Source organism: Gorilla gorilla, chromosome 17 (assembly GCF_029281585.2).
Source record: "Gorilla gorilla gorilla isolate KB3781 chromosome 17, NHGRI_mGorGor1-v2.1_pri, whole genome shotgun sequence".
Taxonomy (NCBI): domain Eukaryota; kingdom Metazoa; phylum Chordata; class Mammalia; order Primates; family Hominidae; genus Gorilla; species Gorilla gorilla.
In genome coordinates this window covers 31,102-43,284 of record NC_073241.2, presented here as the reverse complement: position 1 = coordinate 43,284, position 12,183 = coordinate 31,102, and the positions used below count along the sequence as shown (strand labels likewise).

Sequence of the window (12,183 nt, the reverse complement as noted above, 5' to 3'; positions counted from 1 at the left end):
CGGTGCTGCTGCCAGCATCCATCCCGCGCAACTGGGACCACCTGGCAAAGTGACCCCTCCCTCCCCTATCCCAGAAGAACTGGAGACAGAAAGCACAGGGCCAGGTTAGCAACCAAGTGTCTTTATTTTTCGGAAAGTTCGTCGCTGGGTTAACAAAATCGCACCTGCCGGTTTGGGTGACGCCTCTGGCCACCATGCACTGGGCCCCAAGAAGAGACCACCCTGAGCCATGGCCCTGCAGGCAAGCAAGGGACAGCTGCCCGGACTCAGGGGCCAGTAACAGTACAGAACGAACCAACTGAATTCACAGCTTCCCTCCAAGCTTTGAAAGGTAGCAGTCCAGGCTATAAAACTCTAGAAGCATTGCATAAGAAGTGTTAAGTCTACAGCAAATACATCTTGTAAAAACTCAATAAATTATATATATAGATATATATAAATTTGTAACATCTAATAACATCGGAACCTGCACGCAGGGCCGGCCCCTCCCTGGAAACCGTCTCCCTGCCTGGGACACACAGCAATTAGAAGAATTTGTATGAAAATACCAGCTTGCTTTGAAGTCCAAAAAATAAATCTCCTAAAGGAAAATCCTATAGAAATCTAATTCTCCTGAAAAAGGACAAAGGAAATAAAATATCTTCACTGGAATCACCTCCAACTATTAACAACCTTTTAGGCTTGGAGGGGATCCTCCAGCTCCGGGGCAGGCTGGACGTACATTCTTGGCCGTCCCTCTATTGGCGGGATAAACCTTCTCGGTTGTCAATAAGTTAAAAATTAAAACTCTCCGCCATGTGGCTGGCTAAATGCTGGAAGTGTTGGGGTGTGGGAACAAGAGTGCCAGGGGCCCATAAATAGCTTTACAAATATACAGGTCCAGTTTTAAAACAAAACTGCAGTGCCAGAAAAGGCCCTGGTCCTCTGCTTGCATGGGTGAAACCCCCTGGGCCTCCCTCCCCACCCGCCCCGCCCAGGGCCATGCCTGCCTCCTGTGCCCCCAGGGTCGCAGGCCTCCATTGTACCAGCCTTTTCCTCTTCCATATATTTTATATATATGTATGTATATATACCATATACACAGCATCTATTTATAGAAATATACACTAGTTTCCGGAATAAACCTTTTGCATAAAAGGTAAAGGCTCCCATCTTCAGGTACCCGTAATTTCAGTCTCTGAGGGGCAGGGTGGGAACTGGGAAAGCCTGGAGGTGGGGAGGTGGTGCCACTAACACCCCAGGCACAAGGTGCTGGACATGTGGGGCTTCCCTGCAGGCTCAGCTTTGGGTGTGGGAGGGGCCGAGGCCCACCCTGTGATGTCCCGTGGTGCAAAGGCAGAGGCCGGAGCCATGTCGGGCCCAGCTCCCTGCCCCACGGGGGTCCCACCGGGTGGGCCCACTTACATTCTGCACTGGGTCCCCCCAGAACAAAGGCCCCTCGGTGCTGCAGCACCAGTCAGGAGGCCGTTGCACAGCAGCGGGGACACCCAGGGTACCTCTGCACCTGGAGGCAAGATGCACACGCACACAGGCACACGCAGATGTGCACACACACACACACACGCACACGCACAGACCAAAGCTCTGTGTAGCCGTCTCTCCATCTGCAGAGTCTCATGCCGGGGAGTGGCTGTGCACCAGCAGCAGGGTGGGCTGCTAGGGACCCCCTCACATTGTTGGGGACCAGTGGCCCTTCACGTCCGCGAGCCCCCACTGCTGGGTGGGGCCGGGGGCAGCAGGCCGTGGGCAAACACGGAGTCGTCCCGAGGAGCTGGAGCTGGAGCTGGGGGTGTCCTGGCCACCCGGGGAGTACTGCTCGAAAGGCGCCGACAGGTCCAGGTACTCCTGCTGGCGGGAGGCGGGGTGAGCGCTGTGCCACCGAGCCCCTCTTCGCACAGCCGCCTCTGTGCCCAGGCTGTGCCCCACACGTCAGCACTCTGCGGGGCGGGATGGCCGGGGACGGCAGGGGGAGGGGCATAGGCGGGCGGCACCAGGCCAGAGCCAGCACTCACGTCGGCGGACGTCACGGTAAGGACACGGTCCAGGTCCTCCACCAGCTGCTTGAAGGTGGGCCTCTGCGAGGGCGCGGCTTGCCAGCACTCCCGCATGATCATGTACCTGCGGGCAGGGCGCTCAGGAGTGAGCCCCGCCGCTTCCCGCCTTATTCGGGAACAGCCTGAAGGGCTGCCGGTCCCTCCCCCGCCCAGCCCCGGAGGGACCCCCACCCCTGAGGACCCAGTGGAGGGCCAGGGATGCCACTCACAGGTCGTGTGTGCAGTTGGCGGGCTTGTCCATGCGGTGGCCCTCCTTCAGCAGCTTGAAGAGCTCCTCCACAGGGATGCCGGGGTACGGGGAGCCCCCCAGCGTGAAGATCTCCCAGAGCAGGACCCCAAAGGACCAGCTGCAGGGGAAGGTGAGGTCAGGCTGTCCTGAGACTCCCAGGACAGACACCTGGGCGGGCACCAGGGGAATAGGCCAGGGCTGCACTGCTGCCCCCAGGGAGGGGTAGAAACCACACCCAAGAGCTCCAGGGCACAGGCCTGGGGGCTGCAGCTGGGGTCCTGGCTCTGCCCAGTTCCCGCTTCCACCCCTGAAGCCTGAGGTCTGGAGGACACGTACACGTCACTCTGGTGAGTGTAGACTTGGTCAAACAAGGCCTCAGGCGCCATCCACTTCACGGGCAGCCGGCCCTGGGAGAGTGTGGGAAGGCGGTGTTGGCGCCAGGCGTCCTCCTGGCATGACCCCCACCCCCTCACCCCAGGGCCGGGCTCACATTGGTTGTCTTCTTGTAGTAGTCGAGGTTGTGCACGTCCCGGGCCAGCCCGAAGTCTGCGATCTTCATCACGTTGTCCTCGGTCACCAGCACATTGCGGGCAGCCAGGTCCCTGTGGATGCACTGGGGAAGGGGTGGGAGGCAGCGCTGAAGTCTCTCCACCTCTCCCCGCTGCTCCCAGCATCTCAGGGCAGGGCCCAGCCTACTCCACCCACACCTGCCGCCCTGCTCACCTTCTGGGAGGCCAGGTACTCCATGCCCCGGGCCACCTGGTAGGCACAGGACACCAGGTCCTTGAAGGTGAGCCGCTCCTCGGGCGGCTTGCAGGTGTCGAAGGAGTAGCCCAGGCCCGGGGGCCGCCGCGCCCGCAGGAACTCCCGCAGGTTACCCTTGGCCACGTACTCCACCAGCACGTACAGGGGCCCTGGGGACACGGGCTCCTCAGAGGGGCTGCCAGGCCCAGGAGGGCCGCCCACCCGGCACCACCGCCGCTACCACACCTACCGCCCTGCGTGCAGGCGCCCAGCAGGTTGATGACGTTTTTGTGTTTCCCGATCATCTTCATCATCTCCATCTCAGACACCAGGTCCGACAGGTCCTCGTCAGTGGCATCGTCTGTGCAAGGAGCGGGGGCCTGTGTCAGGCGGCGGCGGCGCCCCCAGCCCCGCTCTGCACCCCCGGCCGCCCCCCCCAGCCCCGCTCTGCACCCCTGGCCGCCCCCCCAGCCCCGCTCTGCACCCCTGGCCACCCCCCAGCCCCGCTCTGCACCCCTGGCCGCCCCCCAAGCCCCGCTCTGCACCACCGGCCGCCCCCCCCCAGCCCCGCTCTGCACCCCCGGCCGCCCCCCCAGCCCCGCTCTGCACCCCCGGCCGCCCCCCCAGCCCCGCTCTGCACCCCCGGCCACCCCCCCCCAGCCCCGATCTGCACCCCCGGCCGCCCCCCCCAGCCCCGCTCTGCACCCCCGGCCGCCCCCCCCCAGCCCCGCTCTGCACCCCCGGCCGCCCCCCCAGCCCCGCTCTGCACCCCCGGCCGCCCCCCCAGCCCCGCTCTGCACCCCCGGCCACCCCCCCCCAGCCCCGATCTGCACCCCCGGCCGCCCCCCCCAGCCCCGCTCTGCACCCCTGGCCGCCCCCCCAGCCCCGCTCTGCACCCCTGGCCGCCCCCCCAGCCCCGCTCTGCACCCCTGGCCACCCCCCAGCCCCGCTCTGCACCCCTGGCCGCCCTCCCAGCCCCGCTCTGCACACCTGGCCGCCCCCCAGCCCCGCTCTGCACCCCTGGCTGCCCCCCCAGCCCCGCTCTGCACCCCTGGCCGCCCCCTCAGCCCTGCTCTGCACCCCTGGCCGCCCCCTCCTCACCTTTCAGCATCTTCACGGCTACAGTGACAGGCTTGGCGGCCCGGTCCTTGTCAATGCCGATGGCCTCCGCCATGACCACCTGGCCGAAGCAGCCCTCCCCAAGGGGCTTGCCCAGGGTCAGCCTGGCAGTGGAGGCAGAGGGGCCATGAGTGTGCAAACTCGCCCACTCTCAGCCCACCACTGTCCCCACCCCAGCCTGGCCCAGAGCCACCACCTCCAGGAAGCCCTCCATGCTTCCCCTACAGCCTGCTCATAAGGACGAAGAGCGTCACCCACAGCCTCCCGCCCTTGCTGCCCCTCCAGACAGGGCACCTTGAGAGGGGCAGTCCCTGCCATGCACCCAGTCCCAGGAGCATCTCCACAGAACCCCAGCCACACCCAACATCCGCCACATCCCTGACGGCCCCTAAACCCAGCCAGGCCTCTGACTGGTGGCTGTTTCACCCCCACCACCAAGCCCCCTACAGCCAACGCTGGCCCTCAGCACCACTGACCGGGCCCGAGACAGCTCCCATTTGGGGTCAGCAGGCAGCTCGAGCTCGGAGACATTGGCCAGCGTGGGGCCCTCCCCTGAGGACAGCCTTGCGATGTGCACCAGTGGTATGTTGGAGCTCATGGACGCGTTGGACTCCAGGGACACCTGCTTGGGTCAGCAGGGGCAGGTTGGCGCCGCGTGGGCGACAGGGCGTGGAGGTACAGCCGGGGGTCAGTGCTGGGCCAGAAGGGGGGGCGTTGACTTCCACCAGCATTGAATGAAGATTTTTAGAATGTTTCGTGCCCCAAAGTACCCTAGACTCTACATGGTGAGCAGAGACAAGGAGAGGGGAGCCCGCCTGGCTGCAGAGAGGACTCACAGCCCAGGACCAGCGTGGGCCGAGGGGGGGGCTCCAGGAGGCCTGGCGGGCAGGCAGCTCAGAACCTGGTATCTACTTTCTGTTACCTGTCGCTTGAGCGGGAAGCGGGAGATCTTGTGCACGGTGGGGGAGCCCAGGCCTTTCTTGGGGGGGCTGCGCAGGCGGCAGAGCATCACAGCCGCCACCACCAGGATGAACAGGAAGAAGCCCACCCCGTAGCTGAGGATGCATGCATACACACTGCCTGCCTCGTCAGGCTCCACCAGCTCCTCCTCGGCTGCAAAGACATGGGCGTTGAGGCCTGGCCTGGCCCCCCCCCCCCCAACGGGGCTCCCATGGATGCCCCTGGCCCAGAGCCACAGGCACCACTGGGAGAGGGAGGGGGCTCAGAACCTCAGCACCCGCCTTGTCTGGAGGGTCTCGCAGTCAGTAACGCCATTGAGTCTAGAGGGTCAGACCCTGGAGAGGAGGAGCCCAGCAGAGCCAGCCAGTCCCACACCGCCACCAGGCGCCCGGGAGACACCAGAGCCACAGGAGGGGCCTTTTGGGGACCCAGATGGGAAGTGGGCTCGAGGGGGCTGAGGGGGCCCCTCTGGGACCAGGACCGGGCCAGGCCAACTTTGTCCCCACACTGGGCACAGGGCCAGGTGTGAGGGCTCAAGGAGCAGGACGGCCATAAGTCACAGGATTCCCGTCCGTCCTGGCAGCTTTGGCGTGTCCCGAGCCAGCGTCCCCCAGACAGTGCGGAGCAGCAGGAGCAGCAGAAGCCGGTACCTGGCAGCACCACCAGCCACGCAGAGTGATGAGAAAACCCAATAGAATTGCCCACCAGGCAGGTGTACTCCCCGGCGTCCTCAAAGGTGACGTTGTGCAAGGAGAGAACCTCTAGCTCCTTGTCGGTGGTGTTAGCGCCCGCCGTCTACAAAGAGAGAGCAGAGCGATAGGCGAGCGCCAGCACCGCCCTGCGGGCACCGCAGAGTCCACACGGCAGGATCCAGCCGCTGCAAGGAAAACGCCGCCACCACCAACTCCTCAGCCACCGCCAACTTGGTCAACACCACGCGGCCGAGGGCCCTCCGCCTGGTACACCGGTACTGAGCCCGAAGCCAGGCCCCTCCACCGGCGAGTCCTCTGTCCCAGGTGAGCGGCAGGCGGGCAGGCAGCATGCGGGTTAGCGCAGAGCCGGGCGGGTGCAGGTGGAGGATGGACACAGGGACACACAGGCTGCAGAAGCGAGCAGGCAGCGGGCGAGGGTGGAGAGAGGCGCAAAGGGGTGCTCACAGATGGCACGGAGCTGGCCCGGTGGGCACCGGGCACCTCCTGTGGGGGTCGCAGGCATGCGGGAAGGGTCGGCGCAGGCCACGGGGCTTGAAGCGGGCGGTCACCGTGGAGGCTGGAGCTGCCAGCCTTGCCGAGGTGGCCCCGAGTGGAGCGCGAGCCAGGGGCAGGAGCGAGCAGGGCTGGGCGTGCGGGGCGTGCAGGGCGCGCGGACAGGGCCTTGGAGCTGGAGCTCTTGTGCCGGCCGGCATGGGACAGAGTTGTTACCTGCTCGGGGCCCGTGAACGCTCAGCCAAAAGGCCTTCTCGGCCACGCCTATGAAATTGGTGGCTCGACAGAGGTACTCACCCCCGTCCCGCTCCGACACATTGGCCAGGCGGAGGCGCACGTCGGCCTCCACACTCTCACTGATCCAGGACTGCGGGGACAAGAGACCCGGCTCAGGCACGCCCCTGAGGCAGCCCCGCCGGGCACGAGGCAGGATGTGGGAGACCCCCAAGGTACAGATCGAGGCTGGGCTGCGTCAGCCCCAAAGGCTGCCTGGAGGAGGCGTGGAGGCACTTCGAGGTGGCTGTGGTTTCACAGGATGCACGTCTCTGCCTCCACCCCAACAACCCAGCCCAGACCCTCAGACAACCTCTGGTCACTGGCCTGCCCTCCCCCGGGCTCTTGCAGAACCTGTACCCTGGACAGGGCCCGAGGCAGCCTCTCTGGGCGGGGTCGGGACTCCACCCTCGCCCTGCGCCTGCTCCCCGCCCCCACGAGACCGTCTTCTCTCTGAACAGATGTTTCTCTTTGGGCTTTGAGTGTCGCAACCGTCCCAATTCAGTGGCCCCCACCCGGCAGCCATGGGAACAAAGCTAAGGGCTTCAGGAGGCGGGCAGACAGTGAGCTTGGGCCCCACTGCACACAGCTGACGAGAGCCAATTGGCCAGGTCGGGGCTCAGCCACCGCCTCTGAGGTCCAGAGGGGGCCTGGAGGACTTGGCCACACTGCCCTGTCCTGGGGCACCACTGCTGCCCAAGCCGCACCCACCCCCAAGAAGCCCGTGGGCAGCTCCATGTCAGGGACTTCAGTGGCTGAGGTTGGCCCTCTGCAGACACGGAAACGGGTCCTAACGCAGCTGCCTATGGCCCTGAGGTGTGGGGTGGCTGAGACGTGGCCCCACAAGCAACCCCACAGCTTCTGCCCCCGAAGCTCCAGCCCCTAGACCCAAATCCTCACGCAACCCCCAGCCAAGGGGCACCCTTGGGGCCAGCCCAGGAGCCCCAGCGGCGGCACCCACGTGCACACGGTGGCCCACCTTGAGCACGGTAACGTAGGGTGTGCCGTCCGGGCCCACCTTGCTGCCGTTCACCTCCACGTGCTTGAGCCACTGGATATGGGGCTGTGCGTCACTGTACACCTTGCAGTGGAACTCCACGTCACTGCCCAGCACCGCCGTCTGGTTGGCCGGCAGCCCCGCCTGCAGGATGGGCCGGTGCCGGGAGCGCTCTGTGGGGGCAGATGACTCTCAGGGGCCACCCCCTCCCTCACCACCACCGCAACTGCCGCCCCCGCCCCCGCACTGCCCCAGGGCCCTCACCCAGCACGTCCAGCGTGTACGTCTGCCGGATGCTGCCAAACTTGTTCTCCACGACGCAGGTGTAGTTGCCGCGGTCCGAGGGCACCACGCTTTCCATGACCAGGCTCCACTGCTGATGCCGCAGCTGCACCGGGACGCGGGCGGGCGAGTGAGTGGAGGCAGCGACCACCGCCGCCTGCCAGGCCCAGAGCCACCCCGCCGCGCCCACCTTGATGCCTCCAATGCGGTGGTTGCCGCGGAACTCCCTGCCGTTCTTCAGCCAGGAGATGGAGGGAGTGGGGTTGCCAGCGGCCGGGCAGCGGAAGCGGACCGTGTTGGCGGCTGGCACGGCCAGCAGCTTCTTGTCCATCCGCTCGGGCCGTGTCCAGTAAGGGGCCCCTGCGGGCCGAGGTGCGTGTGAAGGCCATGACCCGAGTGGGAGCAGAGGCCCCTCTGAACAACCCCCTCCCCAGAGCTGCCCCTGCCCACCCCCAGCCTCAGTTTCCCATCCTGTGTAGGAAGAGCGCGGGATGAGGTTCCCAGGAGCCTCCACATCTTGTCCCCTCCCCAGGGCTTTCTCAGAGCTGGGCCGTGTGTCCCCTCCCCTCCCCTCCCCTCCAGGGTGCTCTGTCCGGACCTGTGAAGTCACAGAGCACAGGGCATTGTCCAGGGGAGCCCACCTGCCCAGAGAGGCGTGCCAGGGCCAGGCCCACCAACGGGGAGACTGAAGACCCAGGGGGCAGGCCCATCTAGTGGACAAGCCAGGACCTGGGAGCAGTTTACCAGGAGAGGAGCCCAGTCGCCTGCAGAGCCAGGAGCCTTGGAGGCAGCCGGGCAGCATGGGCCCACGGGAATCAAGACCCTACACCACCCTCTGCAGAGCTCCAAGTCTGGCGGGCACCCAGAGACGGTGGCACCCTGGAGGCCCTGCCTCCTCCCATCTCGATGTCCAGGGCTCCCACCACCCCTCTCACAGCCCAACTGGTTTTTCTCCTTCCTCAGGGCTGGTGCTGCCTTCCTGCTGGGACTCCAGGCAAGGATGGCCTGGCATTCCCCAGGAGGGAAGCAGCCCTCCCCTCAGTGAGCTCACTGCCAGCCCCCCTCCAGGGACATGCCCATCAGGGGCACTGAGGCCCAGCAATCAGCAATGTGGACAGAGGCTGGAAAGAGGCACCCCACGGTGCTGAGCTCCCTCCCAGGCCTCCTGAAGACCCCCAGGGTGAGTTCCCCCAGCTCAGTTTCTCTCATGGACTCAGCCTCCCCTCCTCACCTGCTCACCCCACTGGCCCAGGGACCCAGCCCACACACCATCAGTCCGCAAGTCGTAACTGCCCCTCGTGTCTGTGCCACGATGACCCTCATCACCTGCACGCACTCCCCTCAGAGCTCCCTCCAAAACCAGAAGCCCCACCTCCCCGCCCTACAACTTGGCAAAGTCCACCTGCCACCGTTCCAGGCCGGGACGCCAGGCATCGTCCCCGACTGCTCTCTCACAGCCGCAGCCCACCAACCAGCCACCCTCCTGCCAGCCACCCTGCCCGCCACTGGTTGTGGCAGGTCCCCCGGCGCCCTCACCCCAGGTCCATCCACCCCACGGTGGCCACCTGAGTGCCCCGCCCTGCTGCGCTCATGTCTGCGGGGTCCACCTCACCTACAGCCAACACCACAGCCCCACAGGCCAGCCCTGGCCTCCTCCTGCTCCTGGAACCCCCAGGGCCCTGTGCCTCGGTCTCCCCATCAGCAACACGGTGTCCCCTTGCACCCAGCCCTGCCACCAGGGTCGGGCGTCTACAGCCATGTCAGTGGCCCAGCCCCTCCTGCATCCTGAGGGGACTGGACCTTCGGGGTGACCCCAGGGAGGTTGTTCCGGGGCCTCAGTCCCTCAGCTGCCTGTGGAGGGCAGGGCTTGGCGGTGGCAGCGGGCCCCACCCCGGCTGGCCTGAACCCTGGACCCTGCTCCCACCTGTATCCACACCTGTGTCCTCAGCCTCGTCGTCCCCGTCTTCGTCATCCCCCGAGGATGGAGCGTCTGCAAGGCAGAGATGGCCGCATCCGATGTCCAACCTGCCCCAGGAAGCCCCCAGGTGCTCCTCCCAGATGGGGCAGGGTCCCCCATTTGGGCAGCACTTCCTGGGGGTGCCCTCCTCTCCACCAATGACCACAGAGACCCCCAGCCGCTCCTGCCCCACGCAGGGACTCAGGAAGCCCGGCACTCGGCTCCTTTCTGTAGCTGGCGTGGCCCCAGAGCTCACCTGTCACCCGCACACTGAAGTGGCACAGTACACGCTGCGTGAGCTGCTGCCGGCAGCTGTAGGCCCCGGAGTCCTCGTGGGAGGCATTCAGCACCTGCAGCCACTGGGGCCCCACCAGGACACGCTCCAAGGGCACCAGCCCTGCGCCATCCTTGACCCAGACAGTGGGCCCCATGGGACCACCCCCGGGCGGGGGACAGCTCAGCTCCACAGCATCCCCGCTGCTGAAGACCAACTGCTCCTGCTGGCCGGGCTCTGGGCCCGGGACTTCTGTGGGCAAGATGGGCGACCATGAGGCAGGCACCCCCAAACCCGGCACCATTTACAGACACAGCAGTGGAGGCCTCGGCGGCCCTGAGTGAGGAAGGTTCTGACCCAGATCCAGGGTCCCACCAGACCAGGGGCTGGAAACTGTGTCCCAAAAGGGCCAAAGGTCTCTATCTTCAGCTTTGCCAACCAGTCTGTCCCAAGGACTCCGGTCTGCCTCGGTGTGACAGCCGCCTTCCCCACACAACCTGCAGCCAACCCCACAGTGGTGGCCCCATGATGCTTCACTTATGGACATGGAGAATTCAAATCTCAAAGTGTCACAAAGTGTGACTCTTCGTTCTTTTAATTTGTTCAATTGCTTGGAAACATAAAATCGATGCTTGTCTCACAGGCGGCACCACAACGGGCAGGTGCTGCGGGCAAAGGGGACAGGCTGCCCTTTGCTGGCCTCTGACTCAAATGGAGCTCAGAGGGGGTGCCAGGGTTGGCCAGCCAGCCCCCTCGTGGTGCAGATTCACCCCAGGAGGGGTCCGTCCTCAGTAGCCCCCACACCCCATATGGGCCTGAAAAGCAGTTCAAATGGACAGCCAGGGAACAGAACAGGCGAGAAGGAAGGAGGTGCAGGGTCACGTGGCCGTGTGGACGGATCCGGGGGGCGATGCGCGGGTTCACCGGGCAGAGCACAGGCCAGAGCAGCGCGAGGGGGCCGGGGTGGGGGTGGCGGCTCCCTAGGGTGGGCAAGGTTCTGTATCCTGCAGCTCCTGTGGAAGCTCCACAGAGCGGTCATGACGGTGGGACACGCACCCCTCGCTTGCCTGGAGCTCGGCATGCACCCACGGGGAAGCGCCCTCGGCCCCCAGGCAGGGGCAGGGTCGGCAGCGGGGATGCTGGAGGCTGCTGCCTCTTCGGGCGGGCAGGGGCCGGGCTTCACTGACGCGCACTCCCACCCTTAGAAGTCCGGCCTCTCGCCTTGGCTGAAGCTGGCCACAAACTGGGGCCCGGGGAAGGGGTACGCCAACAATGGGAACTTTCCGTCTGCGCAGAACCCGAATAACAACAGCGGGAATCGTGGAAATGGGGCCCCCCGCGCCCTCCCGACAGGCCAGGGCTAGGGAGCCGCAAGGGATCGGGGCTGCGGACGCCAACCCCCAGCCTGGCTCCCCGTGGTGGCCTCGCACTTGGAGGGTATCTGCGGCTCCGGGCGCCCCATAAGTCGCCGCGCTAGCTCTGGCCGCGCTCTCCGGCAAGGAGGCAGCGGAATCCGGGCTCTAACCCCGGGGCGTCACTCACACCCGGCGGCCCCTCCGACCCGGGGCCGGTTCCCGTCCCCAACGCCTCTGCCCGCACGGGCCGGCCTCTCCCGTGCCTAGTGGGTCCCTTCTTACCTGCCGCTCGCGCCACGACGCGCTGCTCCGTCCCCAAGGACTCCGAGGAGGCGCCGGCCACGATGGCTACGGCCACGCAGAGCGCGAGGGCGCAGGCAGGGGCGCCCATGGCGGGGGCGGGGGCCGCGGCGTCCTCAGGCAGCGCGCGCGGGCATGCTGCCCCCCACGGCCCGGCGCGGGCACCGGCGGGAGGCGGGCGCCGCTCGGGAGACTGCAGGAGGAGGAAGGCAGCTCGTTAGAGGGGCGGACAGGGACGAAAGCGGCGGTGGCCGGCTCCTGCGTCCCAACCCCTCTGACCCCCAGCCGCCCCGCCCGCCGCCGCCGCCGCCCAGGGCTCCCGGGCCGCCTGGCACCGGCTGCCTCCTCCCCGCCGCGGTCCCTCCCTCCTCCCCCTTCCCTCCCTGGCTGCTGCAGAGCCCTCCCAGGGCGGCGGCGGCGGCAAACTTTCCCGC

At 66.1% G+C, this 12,183-nt stretch overlaps 1 pseudogene; it reads right to left on the bottom strand.

Moving 5' to 3' along the window:
- Nucleotides 1–1,615: 1,615 nt before the first annotated feature.
- LOC115932715 (fibroblast growth factor receptor 3-like) lies at nucleotides 1,616–11,939 on the bottom strand (annotated as a pseudogene).
- Between the last annotated feature and the right edge of the window lie 244 nt (nucleotides 11,940–12,183).